Here is an 11,114-nt window from a genome sequence, read left to right on the forward strand (position 1 = left end):
TTATAAGAGTTAGCTAAAAACAAGTCTAAGTTGTTGGATGAGCATTTATAATTAATATTAAGTCTCTATGTGGTTATTTGGGGACTGGTTGGAGGGACAGAAAAGTGCACCTCCAAATGGCATTCCAATGAGGGGCCCAAATTTCTACACAGGACCTGAGAAAACTTAAGAAACAAAGCAAAGCAATAAACTAACAAAGAATGCCTGCTGCAGTGTAGATATCAGCATCCCAGAGCTGGGGGATTGAATGCTGTTCCTAGTTAAAAAATGTGTCTCTCAGCCAGGTCTAATGGGCATAGAGCTAGTCTCTCACAGACCAAGGAACCAGGATGGAGCCAGCAGCCAAAGCCATGGCTAGGAGGTCCTAGCCACGCTACTTAGCAGTTTAAAGGCTCACGTGGTCAGAAAAGGATAGAGATATGTAGTAAAGACAGATTCAGGTGAAAAAAGCCTCTAAATGGGTTCAGTGTGTTTAACAAGCTATGTAGGCTTAAGAAAGAAAAGATAAATGGCATATAGACAGTCATAGAAAAAATAGCAAAGTCTTTAAAGAGAAAAGTAAAGTAATTAAAAAAAAAAAAAGAAGCCGTGTAAAGATGGAAAATACACAGGGAATCTGGATCCTGCATGTTATTGTTGTCTTTAAATTTTCTGATTGCTGATGAAGGAACAACAGCTGCTAAGACACATTGGATTATGGAAACTGCTGGATTAAACCAACCTATACATTTTTAAAATGTCTTGACTTCAAAATGTGTTACTTTGTGGAAGAAGAAATGAGAGGCTGTAGATTCATTCCAGGTTGATATGGATCAGTTTGATCGGGGAAGATCCCTTGAAAATCCTGGCTACAGACATGAAGAAATAGATCTAAAAAAACCACAAAACATGTGACATACATTTTACCTGTTAAAACATAAAACAAAAATTATCTTTGGTTGACTTGTGTATAATGCACAGTCTATGCTTGTTTTTATACAGACATGTATGTTACCTTTAAAAGTTTATGTATTTTTAGAGCAAGGGGACCAGACACCAATGAAAATGGATGGCCCAAGTGATCCAGCATCTTAAAATGCCTCTGTTAAAGTCTCCTCAGAATACTGCATCCAAAACAGCTTCAAGACTGCTGGCTAAGGTGGCCCAACCTCACAAACTACTCCAGTCAAGACTTAACAATTATCCTGACTTTCTCAAGGGTCCCTCAAAGATACCAGTACCCACAAACAGCAGGAAGTAGCATAGAGAATGACTTCCACATGCCCAAGAGATGGGTTATGGATGAGGTTTTGTTATACAATGAATTATGAATGTTTGTCATTGTTTAGGAGGATTGGTTATAAGTGGTTATTGGTCATAGTCAGAAAAAAAAAGCTAAACCAAAGAATTAAATTCAAAAGTCTCTTTCTAAAGGAAAAAATGGGAATATGATATAGAAATGATGAGATAAAAGGGTGGATTATTAAATCTACTTTAATCCAAGAAATAACTAATAATCTCAAAATATTTTTATTGGTATGGATTTTAGATTACTGATACAAATTTAAAGTTATATTTGCTATATTATATATATATATATATATATATATATATATGTTTTCACTCTTTTGGGGGGTATTGTGCTTATGTAATGTATTTAAAAATATAATGTATAATTAAAAATATAGGTTAATAGTCATCTATAATAGTCAAATTTATAGTCATGTGAGGTATGTTTTCAATGTCATGCACAGATATATCTAGATAGATAGATGGTCTTCAAATACTTCAAAGACCTACAGAATGTGGCATTTAATATGTTCAATAACCTAAGGCTTTTCATGACAGTGAAACATGTATGTTCCTGACAGTACCAATTTTCTTTAAAAGAAGATGATGAACATTGAATAACCTCCATATGGAGTTTGCTTTCTTTATGGCAAAAGCTAGCCATTTGGGGAAAAAAAAAACTTCCCTTCCCTCAATTGCTGACAGTATACTGTCCAAACAGGACCAGCCTGATGCAAAAGAAAGTGACTGCCAAACTTTACCAAGACAAGATAGGACAGTCCTCCAAAATTCCCTGCTTCTCAAAAATGTTTGGCAGATACTAGGCCTATACACCAAAGTTGGATGCCCCAACATTGCAGAAAAACTTTGGGTGACTGTCCAGGCAGCCAGATGTCCCTGTCATTAGGCAATATTACATCCTTCTGGGGTATTTGAGAGAGTTAAAGAATAAATAATTAGACATCAAGTTCTAATTAGTTATGATAAAAGGTAACTTAGATTAAAAAAATAAAAACTCTAGACTCACAAAGATAATATAAATAAGAGTATTTTCTCTAATTTTTTCAAATACAAGTGGACTGGATATTGTAACTGTAATTCTTACTTGATAACTTTTGTTGTATATAATTTTACTATATTAAAGTTAAAAATCCTCCTTTTTAACTAGACAAAAAGGAGGAAATGCTGTGAAACAATCCTTCTGTATATTGTGAAGATACATTCTCTCATTGTTAATAAAAAACTGATTGGCCAATAACTAGGCAGGATTTTGGGGGCAGAGACAATTCTGGGGAGAAGGGCAGAGTCTGAGGAAACAACATGAGATGTAGAGCAAGCAGGATGGGAAGTACATAGATGAGGTAAACAAGCCTCAGGGCAGCACATAGATTAATAGAAATGGGATCATTTAAGTTATAAGAGCTAGCTAAAATCAAGCCTAAGCTATCATCTGAGCATTTTTAATTAATAGTAAGTTCCTATGCGGTCATTTGGGAACTAGCTGGTGGGAAAGAAAAGTTCTGCTGTGTGTGTGTGTGTGTGTGTGTGTGTGTGTGTGTGTGTGTGTGTGAGAGAGAGAGAGAGGGAGAGAGAGAGAGAGAGAGAGAGAGAGAGAGAGAGAGAGAGAGAGAGAGAGAGAGAAACATATTAGAAGGAAATTCAGAAGATGAAACAAAAATCACTTATGGAAGAAAACTTTGGATTTCCTATTAGACACTATTAAAAATATTTTCCAAAATTCAATGATAAAACTTTAAAATTGTGGTGCCGAGAGTCACTAGCACAAGTCACGTGTGCTAGGCAAAACGATCTTCTGCTAGGACACATCCTTGACCCCAAATCTAAAACTTTTTCATACAGACGTAGAATTACTTTGAGAAGTTACAGCTATAGAAATAGAGTGATGACCATGAGCTATTTTGTGAAAATGGTACGGGACACAGGAATCTGCATAAACTGAAACTGTTTTATGCAGCAATGACAAGTCGTGTGTATAATTCTATTGCTGTGGATAAAATGTCTAGGCATAATTCTATATGAGTGGAACAAAATGAAGGATTCATGGTAATATTTAACATGGATTGGTGAGGTATGAAATGCTTATGATAAAGTATCTGTGCTAGAACAATGCAAAAAGGAGTTGAGGGGGATAAAAACTTCAAAATGCATTTTACTTGCAATAAATATAAGTTATATTTACACAAGATAAAATTTCTTGGTGGGATTGTGAGCTCCACATGACTTTTGATTCCACAAAGAACTCTTAAGTTATTAACTGATGACCTGGCTAACTCCAGTGAACTTAGCTAGACCAGTTGGGTTGGATTCATAATAGCAATGTAAGCAGCATTTCTTTGGAAGTCTTATCTCGTTTTCACGGTATTTATTATTTGGACAAATGAGCAAAGAAAGGTTAACTTTTAATATGTTTACGTTTTATAAATATACTTAGTTAGAATTTTCTGGTTTTTTTTTAATTTACTGCAAAGTTTTATGCAAAAAAAATCCACATAAATGAATTTTAATTTTGGAACATTCCCTGTAGTTCTTACTAATACCAATGCTCTTATTAAATGCTTTAGGCAACAACTTCCAGATATATTAATATCAATGCCAGTGCTATTATGCAGTGACCTTAACTGAGAATCTGACACCTTGGAATGAGACATGTCTACCTGCTCTCTTTCCCTCACTCCCCCAGCACAACCAGTCCTTCACTCACAACATGATCTCCAAAAGTCTTACAAGTATTGTGAGAAACAAAGTTGCATTTTAAGTTTTAATTACTATGCCTAAGAGATTCATGAAACAAAAATGTCTCTGATCTGCAAACCCCTTGCCCAAGGACAGGTAGTTCCTGAAATGCTGGAAGGTATTATTTATGGGAGATAGCAAGTCACATGTTTTCACTCCCCTAAGCAAGTTTATTTGACCCATCTGCACCTGATGTACTTGATCACATGTGGGCAGGAGGTAGGCAGGCAGGAAATAGTCAGGATATGTGCTTGCCCCTGATTGGGTCTGATGGGAAATGCAATGAATTACCATACTTGATTCCCATTTCCTGGGAACCTGGGTATGGACCTGGCCAGAGTCCATCCACCTGGCCAATATTTAATTAAAGCTTGTTACAAATTTGACTTTAAACTGTGGTAGTGGTCTTATTCTTGATGGGTTGGATTAATAGTATAACCTTTAAAGAAGGAAGACAAGTTGCAGGAACAATTAAAACCTACAAAGGAAAGGCTGGAACCTGTGTCTGCCTCTTCCACATTGGTGTTCACTCAGGGACACAGAGGACAGGCATTTTATTTGACAGAATTTATCTTAGGGTCACAGTAACCCCGGATCCAGCCTTTGAAGAATTGCTGGGAGGAATCCTATGGATTCAGTATGAGCAGGGCCCAGCTGCTACCTAGGAATTCAGAAATGCGTTCATTGTAACAAGGTTCTATAGTGGGCAGCTGTTCCAGCTTTGACCTGGAAGTACTACCCCCATTGAGGCTTCGGTAACTGTCACGCCTACAAGGTGGGGCCGAGACAGGAGCGCTTAACCTGATTGGATGTGCTGGCTCTCTTGGTTCCTGTATCCTGGATGCTGGAGGTAGACCAAGCAGAGTTTTCCAGAGAACACTGCTGGACTGTGCTACACCTTTCCAGGACCCTGTAACCTATCCCTTTATTTGTAAATTTACCCCACAAAATAGACCTCCCTTTTAACAATGTGGCATTGCCTTAATACTACAACCAATAAGGTTCTGCCAGCACCATCATGGCTCCTGTTACAATCCACTTTCCAGATCTTAAGCGAGCCTCATCAGGCACACTCAGGGAAAGACTTCCTGGAAACATTGTTCAGCTTAGCCAGTTTGAAGAATATCAGAGCACAAAACCACCTAGCCATTGTCACAATCATTTCTAGGCATGTGTCTTTTAGGTGTATTTAAATCCCAAGTAAAGACAAGATCAACAAGTCTACCTACTATAAAACAGCTACTTCCCTTATGACCAACCTGAGGCTAATCATCTATAAAAATTAAGGAAAGAATAACTATGAATCTTGGAGTAACTTTTATTCATTTTTCTGTCTGAGTCATAGAAAATTAAATACTGAAGTAAAAGGTTAACTGCTATTAACCCATCCTGTGTTAGTAAAGGAGTGAAGAAAATGGGGTAGTTTTTTGTAAGTATTCTTTTTAAAATGTGGAATAATAATAAATATTATTACAGATTTTTTCTACAAGTGATTCCATGGTTATAATATATCTAAAAGCTTCTTCTACTTCCCTTTTCACACACCAGTTCTCTTGAGCAACAATTCAGCTAAGACCCCTAACTTTGTTAGTGATCACATCTTCCTACTAGAAGGGACAAACATTGTCTGTAATCCTATATGTATTGCTGTTTGTATACGAAAATATTTAGAGAAGTCCTAGGAAAGGTACCTCAATCCAATTTCAGACACATTCCTCTTTGCTCCCTGTATTAATCTCTTATGGCTATTCGCTAAATTATCCCAAAATTTAGCTTCTTCAAGCTCATGGTTTTTCAGTATCATGGTATGAAAGGAACTGGACTGGGTGACTGTGTCAGAGACTTTGGCAAAATCTCAGTCAAAAATGCTGAGGCTGTAAACATAACACTGTGAGGCAGACAGAGAAGACTGGGAATGAGGAGCATAGAAGATGTGACATCCTGCTACTTAATCATGCAACCCAGTTATGGAGAGAACACCAGGCACTTCTGCTTAATGTTGTTGATCTGAAGTAAGACTTTTCTTTTCTTTTTTTTTTTCAGATGAGAATTTTTGTTTTATTTTTATGATATTTTATTCTTTTTATTTTATAATTTAATTTAATTCTACATATCAGCCAAGGATTCCCTTGTTCTCCCCCCTTCTCACCCCCTTCCCCCCAGCCCATCCCCCATTGCCATCTCCTCCAGGACAAAGACTCCCCTGAGGATTGAGTTCAGTCCAGGCAGGTCCAGTCCCCTCCTCCCAGGCTGAGCAAAGTGTCCCTGTATAAGCCACAGGTTTCAAACAGTCAACTCATGCACTGAGTACAGGACCCGGTCCCACTGCCTGGATGCCTTCCAAACGATCAAGCTAATCAACTGTCTCACTTATCCAGAGGGCCTGATCCAGTTAGGGGCTCCTCAGCTATTGGTTAATAGTTCATGTGTTTCCATTCATTTGGCTATTTGTCCCTGTGCTTTATCCAACCTTGGTCTCAACAATTCTCGCTCATACAAACCTTCCTCTTTCTTGCCAATTGGACTCCTAGAGCTCCACCTGGGGCCTGGCCATGGATCTCTGCATCCGGTTCCCTCAGTCATTGGATGGGGTTTCTAGCACGACAATTAGAGTGTTTGGCCATCCTATCACCACAGTAGGTCAGTTCGGGCTGTCTCTCGACCATTGCCAGTAGGCTATTGTGGGGGTATCTTTGTGGATTTCTGTGGGCCTCTCTAGCACTGTGCTTCTTCCTATTCTCATGTGGTCTTCGTTTATCATGGTCCTTTATTTCTTGTTCTCCCCCTGTGTTCTTGATCCAGCTGGGATCTCCTGCTCCCCTAAGCTCTCTTTCTCTCGATCCTTGCCCTTCATTACCCCCACTTGTGTCCAGGTTGTTCATGTAGATCTCATCCATTTCTCTGTCATTGGGCAATCCCTGTGTCTTTCTTGGGGTCCTGTTTTCTAAGTAGCCTCCCTAGAGTTGTGAGTAGCAGTCTAGTCATCTTTGTTTTACATCTAGTATCCTCCTATGAGTGAGTACATACCATGTTTGTCTTTCTGAATCTGGGTTACCTCACTCAGGATGATTTCTTCTAGATCCATCCATTTGGCTGCAAACCTCATGATGTCATTGTATTTCTCTGCTGAGTAGTATTCCATTGTGTATATGTATCACATTTTATTTATCCATTCTTCAGTTGAAGGGCATCTAGGTTGTTTCCAGGTTCTGGCTATTACAAACAATGCTGATATGAATATAGCTGAGCAAGTGCCCTTGTGGTATAATTGAGCATTCCTTGGGTATATGCTTAAGATTGGAATAGTCTTGGGGGAGACTGATTCCCAATTTTCTAAGAAAGTGCCATATTGATTTCCAAAGTGGTTGTACAAGCTTGCATTCCCACCAGCAGTGGAGAAAAGTTCCCCTAGCTCCACATCCTCTCCAGCATAAGGTGTCTTCAGTGTTTTTGATCTTAGCCATTCTGACAGGTGTAAGGTGGTATCTCAGAGTTGTTTTGATTTGCATTTCCCTGATAATTAGAGATGTTGACCAATTTCTTAAATGTCTTTCAGCCATTTGAGTTTCCTCTGTTGAGAATTCTCTGTTTAGTTCTATAGCCCATTTCTTAATTGGAATGTTGGGCATTTTGATGTCTAATTTCTTGAGTTCTTTATATATTCTGGATATCAGTCTTCTGTCAGATGTGGGGTTGGTGAAGACCTTTTCTCATTCTGTAGGCTGTCGCTTTGCCTTGTTGACCATATCCTTTGCTATACAAAAGCTTCTCAGTTTCAAGAGGTCCCATTGATTGATTGTTCCTCTCAGTGTCTGTGCTACTGGTGTTATATTTAGGAAGTGATCTTCTATGCCAATGCATTCAAGATTACTTCCTACTTTCTCTTCTAGCAGGTTCAGAGTAGCTGGATTTATGCTGAGGTCTTTGATCCACTTGGACCTAAGTTTTGTGCATGATGACAGATATGGATCTATTTGCAGCCTTCTACATGTTGATATCCAGCTATGCCAGCACCATTTGTTGAAAATGCTTTCTTTTTCCCATTGTACACTTTTGGCTTCTTTGTCAAAAATTATATGTTCATAGGTGTGTGGATTAATGTCAAGGACTTCAATTCGATTCCATTGGTCCACATGTAGGTTTTTATGCCAGTACCACACTGTTTTTATTACTGTAGCTCTATAGTAGTGCTTGAAGTCAGATTGTGATGCCTCTAGAGGTTGTTTCATTGTACAGGATTCTTTTGGCTATCCTGGGTTTTTTGTTTTTCCATGTGAAGTTGAGTATTATTCTTTCCAGGTCTGTGAAGAATTGTGTTGGTATTTTTATAGGAATTGCATTGAATCTGTACATTGCTTTTCGTAAGATTGCCATTTTTACTATGTTAATCCTGCCTATCCATGAACATGGGAGATCTTTCCATTTTCTGACATCTTCTTCAATTTCTTTTTTCAGGGACTTAAAGTTCTTGTCATATAGGTCCTTTACTTGCTTGGTTAGTGTTACCCCAAGATATTTTATATCATTTGTGGCTATTGTAAAGGGTGATGTATCTCTGATTTCCTTCTCAGCCTGTTTGTCAATTGTATATAGGAGGGCTACTGATTTTTTTGAGTTGATCTTGTATCCTGCTATGATGCTAAAGGTGTTTATAAGCTGTATCAGTTCCTTGGCTGAATCTTTGGGGTCACTCAAGTATACTATCATGTCATCTGCAAATAGGGAAAGCTTGACTTCTTCCGTTCCAATTTGTATCCCCTTAATCTCCTTATGTTGTCTTATTGCTCTGGCTAGAACTTCAAGTACCATATTGAATAAGTATGGGAAGAGCAGACAGCCTTGCCTTGTTCCTGATTTTAGTGGAATTGCTTTGAGTTTCTCTCCATTTAATTTGATGTTGGCTGTTGGCTTGCTGTAAATTGCCTTTATTATGCTTAGGTATGCTCCCTGTATTCCTGATCGCTCCAAGACCTTTATCATGAAGGGGTGTTGGATTTTGTCAAATGCCTTTTCTGCATCTAGTGAGATGATCATGTGGTTTTTTTCCTTGAGTTTGTTTATATGGTGTATTACATTGATGGACTTTTGTATGCTGAACCACCCTTGCATCCCTGGGATGAAGCCTACTTGATCATGGTGGATAATTGTTTTGATGTGTTCTTGGAGTCTGTTTGCCAGTATTTTATTGAGTATTTTTGCATCAATGTTCATGAGGGAGATCGGTCTGTAGTTCTCTTTCTTTGTTGTATCCTTATTTGGTTTAGGAATCAGGGTAATTGTAGCCTCATAGAAGGAGTTTGGTAATGTTCCTTCTATTTCTATTGTGTGGAACAATTTAGAGAGTATTGGTATTAACTTTTCTTTGAAGATCTGGTAGAATTCTGTGCTGAAACCATCTGGTCCTGGGCTTTTTTTGGTTGGGAGACTTTTAATGACTGTTTCTATTTCCTTAGGGGTTATTGGACTATTTAAATAGTTTATCTGGTTTTGATTTAACTTAGGTATGTGGTACCTATCCAGAAAATTATCCATTTCTTTTAGATTTTCCAGTTTTGTGGAGTAGATGTTTTTGAAGTATGACCTGATGATTCTCTGGTTTTCCTCAATGTCTGTTGCTATTTTCATTTCTGGTTTTGTTAATTTGGATGCTCTCTCTCTGTCTTTTGGTTAGTTTGGATAAGGGCTTGTCTATCTTGTTGATTTTCTCAAAGAACCAACTCTTTGTTTCATTAATTTTTTGTATTGTTCTCTTTGTTTCTATTTTATTGATTTCAGCTCTCACTTTGATAATTTCCTGGCATCTATTCTTCCTGGGAGACTTTGCTTCTTCTTGTTCTAGAGCTTTCAGGTGTGCTGTTAAGTCACTAGTATGAGATTTCTCCAACTTCTTTATGTGGGCATTTAGTGCTATGAATTTCCCTCTTAGCACTGCTTTCATAGTGTCCCATAAGTTGGGGTATGTGGTGTATTCATTTTTGTTGATCTCTAGGAAGTCTTTAATTTCTTTCTTTATTTCTTCCTTAACCCATTGGTGATTCAGTTGAGCATTATTCAGTTTCCATGAGATTGTAGGTTTTCTGTAGTTTTTGAAATCTAACTTTAAACCATGGTGGTCTGATAGAACACAGGAGGTTATTCCAATTGTTTCGTATCTGTTGAGATTGGCTTTGTGGTCAAGTATGTGGTTGATTTTAGAGAAGGTTCCATGGGGTGCTAAGAAGAAGGTATATTCTTTTTTATTAGGATGGAATGTTCTGTAGATATCGATTAAGTCCATTTGAGTCATAACATCAGTTAAGTCCTTTATTTCTCTGTTAAGTTTCGATTTGGGAGATCTGTCCAGTGGTGAAAGTGGGGTGCTGAAGTCTCCCACTATTAACGTGAGGGGTTTTATATGTGGTTTAAGCTTTACTAATGTTTCTTTTACATATGTGGGTGCCCTTGTGTTTGGGGCATAAATGTTCAGAATTGAAACTTCATCTAAAAATATGGAACGCTTCACGAATTTGCATGTCATCCTTGCGCAGGGGCCATGCTAATCTTCTCTGTATCGTTCCAATTTTAGTATATGTGCTGCTGAAGCAAGCACACACCTCACTTTTCATGGCAGTAGCTGGCAGCGTCTCTCTGCCTCAGCCTTCCATTTTCCAGAATTCTCCTCTCTCCTTGTCCCGCCTATACATCCTGCCTGGCTACTACTGGCCAATCAGTGTTTTATTTATTAACCAATCAGAGCAACACATTTAACATACAGAACATCCCACAACACTTATTCTTTTTTATAAATTCCTAGCCTTAGCTTGGCTTATTTCTAGCCAGCTTTTCTTAACTTAAAATTATTCTAGCTACCTTTTGCCTCTGAGCTTTACCTTTCTCTTACTTCGGTATATCTTACTTTCACTCACACTCTGTGGCTGTCTATGTGACTGGGTGGCTGGCCCCTTGCATCCTCCTCTCTTTCTCTCTTGCTCTTTCTTCCCTCTTCTTCCAGATTTCTCCTTTCATTTATATTCTCTGCCTGCCAGCTCTGCCTGTCCCTCTCTCCTGCCTCACTATTGGCCATTTAGCTCTTTGTTAGGTGTTTTAGACAG

At 38.3% G+C, this 11,114-nt stretch overlaps 1 non-coding gene across 1 annotated transcript; it reads right to left on the reverse strand.

Annotated features, from left to right (window-relative positions):
• Window positions 1-10,505: 10,505 nt before the first annotated feature.
• Window positions 10,506-10,612, reverse strand: LOC128111400 (U6 spliceosomal RNA). Its single transcript, XR_008218639.1, has one exon. It is a non-coding gene; the product is annotated as a U6 spliceosomal RNA (small nuclear RNA).
• Between the last annotated feature and the right edge of the window lie 502 nt (window positions 10,613-11,114).

Source organism: Peromyscus californicus, unplaced genomic scaffold (genome assembly GCF_007827085.1).
Source record: "Peromyscus californicus insignis strain IS unplaced genomic scaffold, ASM782708v3 Scaffold_15__1_contigs__length_86483966, whole genome shotgun sequence".
Taxonomy (NCBI): domain Eukaryota; kingdom Metazoa; phylum Chordata; class Mammalia; order Rodentia; family Cricetidae; genus Peromyscus; species Peromyscus californicus.